General features: G+C 40.2%; 1 long non-coding RNA gene across 16 annotated transcripts in view; it reads right to left on the reverse strand.

The window, feature by feature from the left end:
• The window catches only part of LOC123188178 (uncharacterized), a 6,898-nt gene extending 1,769 nt beyond the window's left edge, over positions 1-5,129 (reverse strand). For 3 of the 16 annotated variants that reach the window (XR_006494372.1, XR_006494365.1, XR_006494351.1), the window contains exons 1-9: positions 4,427-5,126; positions 4,272-4,342; positions 4,012-4,176; positions 3,510-3,719; positions 3,068-3,361; positions 2,277-2,412; positions 1,600-2,194; positions 1,077-1,201; positions 680-752 (exon numbers count right to left, since the gene is read on the reverse strand). This is a non-coding gene — a long non-coding RNA (uncharacterized lncRNA). Of the gene's footprint in view, positions 1-679; positions 1,202-1,599; positions 2,195-2,276; positions 2,413-3,067; positions 3,362-3,509; positions 3,720-4,011; positions 4,177-4,271; positions 4,343-4,422 lie in introns of all 16 variants that reach the window. The other 13 variants (XR_006494374.1, XR_006494373.1, XR_006494367.1 and 10 more) reach the window with 11 other exon arrangements.
• Positions 5,130-8,838: the final 3,709 nt, after the last annotated feature.

Here is an 8,838-nt window from a genome sequence, read left to right on the forward strand (position 1 = left end):
ACTATTGGGTTCAGGAACCTCAGAGAAAAATTTCTTTGTGAACAATATGACAACGAGGAAACCATGAACTTGGCAATAGAAGGGGGGAAACAAGCAGTCTTTCAAATCTAAGGTACGTTAAATTAATTGCAGTATGATCACGCAAGTGTTCCTTCATTTGTATTTTAATTAGCAATTAGAACTGGTTCACTTATAGTCAATATACAACTACAACATTTATTAGTGTTTTCCTATTTTACAGTACTCTGCAGTGTAGAGTAACCACCAACTTCATGATCGATTAGCTAAATTATCAACAGTGGTTTTGCATCCGGTGAAACTCTATCAAGTTCAGTTTAGTTTGAACGATGATGTATTGTTGAAATTTTACCATCCTGATATAAAATGCAAGGTTTAGACACTTTGTAGCACAGTTAGCAAGGCGAGTTGTATCACATGACATGCCTTTTCAAATCGTTAAAGGGTAGTACTTTATGTACGTACCTAATCAAGGTTGAACACTGTCATGCCTTCCAAAAGTTTAAAAGTTATTAGGAATGTAGTGCAATTACTAATTAGCCATGTCATGTTTTAGCATAAAAGGATTTTTTTTCATTTAGTATATAGTACAGAAACAAGTACTCTCTGGAAGCATATACATAATATAAATATAGTTGAAGGTCCAACGATAATGTCATACCTGTAGCAGTGGCATCACCTCAAGAAACAGTACGACTAATGACTGTTGCCATATTTGTTCATACTAAATAACCCTACATCGGAAAACAGAAGCTAAGTGTCAGCATGATTCGTGAGAAGAGGACGCCAATACATTATGTTCATAGCACAACGGTAAATCAAAGGCAACCATGCTTTACATGGCAGAAGTTCCAAGGGAAGATAATCTAAAATGATATCTAATTGCGTGAATACATTGGACAATATCATTTCCAAATTTGGAGTTTACGATCCTAAAAACTGGAAGTCTCAGCATTCAGAAACCACGACCCTCCATTGCTACTACCATCATCTTGTCATTAACTGGTTCTGCAAATCCAATAGACGATAATCCTTCATGGCAACAAGGAGGGCCATACGTTTATGTTCTGATAGTAGCTATCGACTATCGTTGCCCCATGACCACCGCCTTAACGGTTGTCTTCCAGGCTCAGGGTTGCGAGTCCTCATATATGTCGTCAAGAGGAGCATAGGACATATAGCCCTGCGAACGAAAGCAAATTTGTATTGTTACACAGCACTTTTCAAGGGATAAAGAGAACAATAATAAATTAAGTCGCCCGACAAAAAAAAACATTTCGGTCATTTCATCAAGCATTTATCAGTAATCAAACCAGCAACATAGTACCACCATAAAAAACATCAATAATTAGATTTTCTTCAGGAATCCATTCCATATAATTCAAAATTGGTCGCTCATAGTTTCAAATATTTCTAAAATTGCTTCAAGGAAAGAGTGTGGACTGTGGAACATAACACCGCTGGTACTCTAAACTGTATCATCAAATCTCTGAATTAACTTGAAAGATAATGTATCAAATCAGCAAAATTATCATATTAAAATTTTGTGAGTAGTCATTTTCATCAGCAAAAATGAAGTACCTCTAGAAGATCTTGCAAAATGACAATTGTTGTTCAATGCACTTGGGATTACATGGAGCCCGTTAGTATCTTATGATCAGCATCAAATATGGTCTTACTAACTCCATTTAACCTACAACAAAATACACTAATCCATAAACAACTGCAGTTAGCAGTAAACTGAACTCACATGTAGCACAGAAAGGCTGCAAACACGTACTTGGTGCTGCTGAGCGGAAGAATATTAAACTGTCACAACCTTACATATTACAAGGGAGGAGATATACCACATTACAACAGCAGCCCCAAATTGCAGCAAATATATATAGCTCAATGTGTATTATTCATTTTAACACACTATTATTACTTGATATACTGAACTTCAACAGTAGTACATGCTTTAGAAAGCAAGCAAATTGTTGAATTGAAAGCTAAATTTGCCTAACAGTAGCACAAGAAAGCGGTAAAACGAAAAAAATGAGAGATGACAACTTTTCAAATCGAAGAATATTTACATTAGTATTTCTTAGCCAACACAGACAATGAGAGAATAGCATAGAAACAGTTAAATGAAAATAAAGTACCTTCACTATTTAGGCATACGAAATATGTAAACCTGAAAGAGCAAAGACCATGGCCTGAGAATCCTGAGCTTATTAAGATCCTGAATAGTGCCTTTGTATAAAAGGGAAACTTACTCTATCCTTCCCAGAATAGACAACCATAATGCATGAAAGTAGAAACATAATTGCTCTAGCTTTTTCCTCCAACAGTGGTGATAATCATGGTTCTCTGTCCTAGACGGAACATACTTTTTCAAGCTGAATGGCAAAGCTGCAAAATGACAACATAAATTCAGAAATATCTTGGATTACTCATGGAAAATATAACTAACACAAAACAACATCATCTATCCACCTAAAAGGAAATTACCAATGAGCGATAGCACATATTTTGAATGTTATCAAAAAGTAGGGAATGGGGAAAGGGAAAAAAGTAATAAACATATACTTTGCACATTTCTTGACATGTTCAAATACATAATTAATTGCTCGCCCACAATTCCTTCAGTTTAGTCATGTGTAAATTAAAAGCTAAACATGAGAAGCAAGCTCGTCCACAGTTCTATATGGTTTGCTGGTAGACACACTGCGGGTTCATGACCGAGACCATGCAGTGAAGTAATGAATCATATAGAACTAAACCCCAGCTGTCTGTTACCCTCTTCGCTTCAACAACAGTTATGTTTTATTGAAAAAGAGGCAGCCCTCCGATTTACATTATAATAAACGAAAGCAGGTCATACTCTACTCCTAAGAAAAAACAAAGAAAGAAAAAAAAATAGACAGGCTCAGCAAACTGAAGATGACAGAATGTAGTTTTTATTTATACTGCAAAGACAGGGGCAAGCTGATAATTTGTAGCCTTCCCGGTTGTTTTCTGGAAATTTCAGCTGAATAAGCTGCAATACTTGTAAGTTGTAAAGTACCTCTCGTCAAACTGAAAATGTCTGTAGGAAACGTACATCTTCGCCTAGAACTCATAGTTACTGGAATCCTCGAGCGAGGGAGAATCCTCAGCCTGAACTGTCTCGGGCTGTTTTTGCATCTCCAAGTGAAGAAAACATCAACACCAATATATAACAGAGATTCTAGGAAGGGAAACAAAACATCATCTACGTGCACATAGGTTGATCGTGTCAGTGAACCAAGAGAGGAACTTTGCAGGGTACAAATCACTCCATTGCTGTAAGAACCAATCTGGCTTGCAGCTACACTTGCACCTAAATATGAGTGGTGGTCAAGGAGAGGACAAGAGCATACCAAATGAGAAAAACGACAGGAGCACCCGATTTAGAGGGGTGTAATTAACCAACGCTTGCATAGTCACAGTTAGAGAGAGGGATGAAACAGGGAAATATGAAAGCTTACCGGAAACTTATTTTGAGCCTGCTGCATCTTTCAAATGGATATTGTACCCACTTCCTCCATGGTAAGTCACATCCATCTCCACACTTCAGAATCAAAGCAGTAGTCTAAGTGGGGAAACAAAAACAAATAGATGTGATGTTGTCCGAGACAACTCCACGAGGCTCATGCTGCCACCAAACCGGGGGCCCTCAAAGCTCGCTGCCGTCGTACCTAAAACACACAAGGCGCTCCCTTTTCAATAGTGTTGCAAGATGGAAACATCATTTGCAACTCTCAAATAATTTAGATGAATGACATGGCATCGAACTAAACAATTACAGTTACTAAAAAAACATCACCAGCTACAAGCTGCATCAGGTTTAATATGCCATTAAATTAAACAGAGCTAACAAGTTCATTTCCCAACAGTTGTAGGCATGTCAGACTTTCAAAAAGAAATCTATCTATCTACCACATAAATTCATCACACACATAACACAACAAGAGACATCTCGGATTTTACCTACAAAATTCCACTATGGCAATCATCACCACCTCATCACAGGAACAACCACCCTTCCTCTCTCGCTGTCGGCTGCCAATCCAGTCTCGCAGCCCCATCCTCGTAGCTCGCAGGCCACCCCAGGCCACTCTAGTGAACATGTTTCAGTTTTCTTCTCTTATCCGCCTTCAGAAAGGATCAAAGAGAACGTAAGCAAAGCTACTCGTCTTGTTATGATTGACCGGAACTAATTATTTGAAGAATTAAATTAGATGGCTTACATATATAGATCAATCCTCCCCGTCCTTCTTGGATTTTCATCAAACATCATGTAGGCATAGAGAAACCAAATCTGCACAAACAATGATAGAAGCACTAACAGCAGTGCACTGGAAGGAGGCAAAATCAGAAAGAGGAGAAGAGTGTGTGCACCTACTTGAGCAGGAGGCGATGGAGCCTCGTGCAGCTTCTCCTGGTCCACCTCGACCTTCCTATGTGGCATGGCTGCCCCAGCTCCTCAATGGTCAGTTCCGGCTTTTCGGCTCCGGCGCTCATCCAGGAGAAGGGCGACCGGTTCCTCTAGACGTGTCGCCGCCACAACAGGATAGCCGACCTGTTGCTGCCCCTGCAGGGCAACGACTGGCTGCTGCCCCGCCGCCTCCACACCCCAAGACGCCTTGCATGAGAGGAGGGGAGAAAGCGTCGCTGGGGCGAGGAGCTGGAGGAGGAGGAGCAGTAGCAGGCCGTGGCGGTAGCAGTGCGGGCAACAACGGTCGGAGAAGAAGGCGCGCCGCGGGTTGAGGGAGGAGCTGCAGCAGCTGGAGATGGGAGGGAAAGGGGCTGGCGGCGCAGTGGGAAAGAGGAGAGGCGCGGGGCTCGGGAGGGGATCACTCCCATTTTCCTCTTGCCTGCCTCCCGAGCTGTTGCCTCCTCGTCCACAGCACGTGGTCGGGTGCGGAGGCAGGGGAGGAGGAGGTGATGGAGGCGGAGGTGGAAGAGACGAGGCGTCCAAGAGGATGGGGGAAGTGGTGGCGGCGGCGGCATGGGGAAGAGCCGAAGAGGAGAGGGGTGGGAAGAGATAGAGGGATGACGAGGAAGATATTTCCATCGCTTTGTTTCCCTCTTTTCGCCCACCGAAACGAGGCAAACCCACATCGTTCTTTCGATGCAGCAGGTAACCAGGGTCACCCGTCGTCCGTTCGGGAAGCAGCGACAAACGTAGAAAAATACCAACGGTTGACCGGCTGCCAGCGGCCAAAAACGAAGGATCCGGCTTGCCTGCTTCCTCTCCGTGCTTCCATCCGTGCTCCCACTTCATCTTACGGTTGTCTTTTTTCCTTTTTTTCTTTTTAATTTAATCATCTTTTCCCTAATTTTAAGGAGGTGGGGCCGGGTCTTATTTTGTTCCAATCAAATATTGCCATGTATGCGGGAGCACGGATGGGCACACACGCGGGAAGCAGGTAAGTCTCGTCCAAAAACGAGCGCTAGTAAAAAGATCGTTCGGCCCTGGATCGCTAGCGCACTCAGTTGCGCTCGCTAGGCGGGTAGCCTAGCAGGAGGGTTTATATATATGTTCAATCAGGGCTGGCTAGGGGTCAAGTGACCGAATTTACAATTTTGGCCGGTCACTTCTTCTTTTTTGACAAGCGGGCACATTGGACTTGATGAATTCTTCCCTCGAGATCAAAATACGCACGCATATAACACAACACGGCTGACTGATATCTAGTTGATTGACTCACGATACAACACATATTCCCTTCATTCCATAATGTAGTGCTTTCTCTATCCCCGTACTTCAACTTTGATTATGAATTTAACTACCAAGACTGATTGCGGCGGGAGCAACAATTATATCAGTGAATTCGTATTCGAAAGAAGTTTTCAATTATATAATTTTTTCTCCCGCCGCAGTTGGTCTCGTTGGTTAAATTTATGATCAAAGTTGGACCTTGGAAAGCGTGGGCGCACTATATTTTAAAATGGAGGGAGTACAACACAACACGGCTGACTGATATCTAATTGATTGACTCACAATACAACACATACAACACAACACGGCTGACTGATATCTAGTTGATTGACTCACAATACAGGCAGACACACCGATGCATGGCTTGATTGGTGGCAACCGGTACGTATCATACCTAATGTTTTTTTTTATTGATCTCTCATGGTTATGCAAATTACAAAGGGGTAGGGTGTGTACTTCACTACTTACACACATACAAGCACAAGACCAAACCTATCCGTACGAAATCACTTGACATCTAGATTGGGTCGACATCACATATGTACTAGCCGGCGGCGACCATCTTGAGTTCTTATGGTTACGTGCATGCTTCATATGTTTTTCTTGGCTCAGAGCACAAGTTAACTAGCTATAGTAGTATATTTTGTTGAACAGAATCTGAAAGCTACACACAGGTGTGTTGGGAACTCATAGATATATCTTCTTTGTGTTAGTTTTGATTAATCGGTCCAATGAAACTTTATTATGATATGAGGTTTGGCTATATATATCCGAAGTTATAGTTCAATTAAGCTTCGCATGGGATGATGTACAAAGGCAGGCCCCTTGACAAGGGTGTGCGAGTTGTGCGATGGCACAGGGCCCCCAAAATCGGGGGGCGCTAAACGGAGAGAAAATCGGTAAAATTGTTCCGATTCATCATCGTTGCTGGGCGTGTTGCAGCTGCGTGGTTCACGATCGAACGAAAATTACCGGTCATTCGGATAAAAAAGTAGTAGGGGCCGAGTTAGCCCAGTACCCATGCCCCAGTCTGTTTGGGGCTTTGGGCCTGTTTGTAGAAATTCAGATAAAGAAACACAAGTCAGGCCTACTCACGAAACCAGGCGCTCGTGTCTCCACGATTCCCAGTGGGGATAGCGAGGTGCTGCCGGCTAATTCGACGACGAGATCGATCGCAGTCGCCTCGGGTGTGTTTAGTAGGGTGTATGGAGGGTGCATGAAGGCAAAAGTTTCCAATCCGACCCACTTTTGCTTGTTTGGTAGGGTGTATGAGCTCACCTGGGCTATGTCCAACTCATGCAAAAAAGGGCCCTCAGCCATGCCCATCTCATGCACCCAAAGGGTGCATGGAGGCAGCCATGCTGGCCCCGACCCTCATCCCCACCCACCAGACCACGTTTAAATATATTTAAATTTTCAAAAATGTTCAGAATTTCAGAATTTTTTTATATTTTTGAAAAAATCATAATTTCATTTTTTAAATTTGTGAAAATGTTCAGAATTCCAAAATTGTTTAAATTTTCAAAAAACAATTCATAATTTTAATTTTTGTTTAAATTTTCAAAAAAATGTTCAGAGATTCAAATTTTGTTTCAATTTTCAAAAATGTTTAGAATTCCAGATTTTGTTTAAATTTGCAAAAAATGTTTATACTTTCAAAAAAATAATTTTTCAAAAAATGTTCATATTTCAAATTTTGTTTAATTTTTTTAGAAAAATCAAAATTCATTTTTTAAAATTTTCGAAAAAGTTCAGAATTTTGAAATTTATTTAAATTTTAAAAAAACTTTGGAACTTTAAATTTTCAATAAAAGGTTAGAATTTAAAAATATGATTAATTTTTTGTTCACATTTTTTCAATTTTGTTCATCATTCAAAAAAATTATTCGGAATTCAAAATTTTCAGCATGTCTACATACATACAGGTTGCCAAACAAACTCTTAGCTCAGCATGTCTCGGCACATATACCGCTGCCAAACAACAACAAATGCATGGATTCAGTATGTCTACACTCAGCATGTATCAGAAGAGAAAAAATAGGCTAGGTTCATACATGCTACCAAACACACTTGAGTCCACCGTGCATCTGGCCGTCGCCGCCGGCTTTGCTACTACAACACCTCGTCCAATCATCCCCAAATATATCCCAAGTAAGCCGTAAATCATAAGTTTTTAATCAAATTCGATGGGTGATGAACACTGCATTAGGTCAATTTTTATATACAATCTTTCTCTGATTCTTTCTATATTTTCATGCCAAATCGAACGCAATCCCTACTAGTATAGCAGTACTACTCAGTTAGGCTTGTACTTGGTTCTAATCAAATTAATACGATCAATGTCATACACTGTCCGTAATCCATTTTTTAGTGCTAGTGCTAATTCTTCATACTTGTGTGATAGCTAGCTATACTTGCATATTTCATTTCAAGAAAGACCGAATTTGTTGATGACAATAACAGTGGGAAATGATACCTTGAAGAAAATTATTACGAAGATATAAGTGAAATCTTCATTTCAAGAAACACAAGATGGATACTCATTTTTGTAAGAAGACGAGGTCAGTTTATTGCTTTAGTAGTACCATCACTCTTTCAGCATTAGTTTCTAATATATTCTAAATAGTATATGTGATAACACTCATTTGAAATTATGCAATTATCTGAGAGTACGCTTAGCTGTATTAGGTTTTAGTTACACAGTCTTTTCTAAATTTAGGGGCCCATTTTGCATTTCGCACAGGGGCCCCGAATTCCTAGAGACGGCCCTGTACAAAGGCATAGGCATACCTATAATATGTGTAGTTTTCTATACAAAGAAAATGAAATAGAAACTTAAAAATAAAAATAATGAAGTTTTCTAAGAATACTAATAAAGTAGTTTCATTGTTAATAGCCTCTAAGAAAAAGGAAAGTAGAAATTTGAAAAGAAAATTTGCACACAACACTTTTTTATATATAATATGCAAAAATAAGCATATAATAGTTCAATTTTCGTACAAAAGTTGTCCCTTATAATAATGATTGATTTAGTGGAATTGATATAGGGGGTCTGCCCCTACTTTGTTGCCCGTCTCAACTTTTTTCTTGGG

Source organism: Triticum aestivum, chromosome 1A, assembly GCF_018294505.1.
Source record: "Triticum aestivum cultivar Chinese Spring chromosome 1A, IWGSC CS RefSeq v2.1, whole genome shotgun sequence".
NCBI lineage: Eukaryota > Viridiplantae > Streptophyta > Magnoliopsida > Poales > Poaceae > Triticum > Triticum aestivum.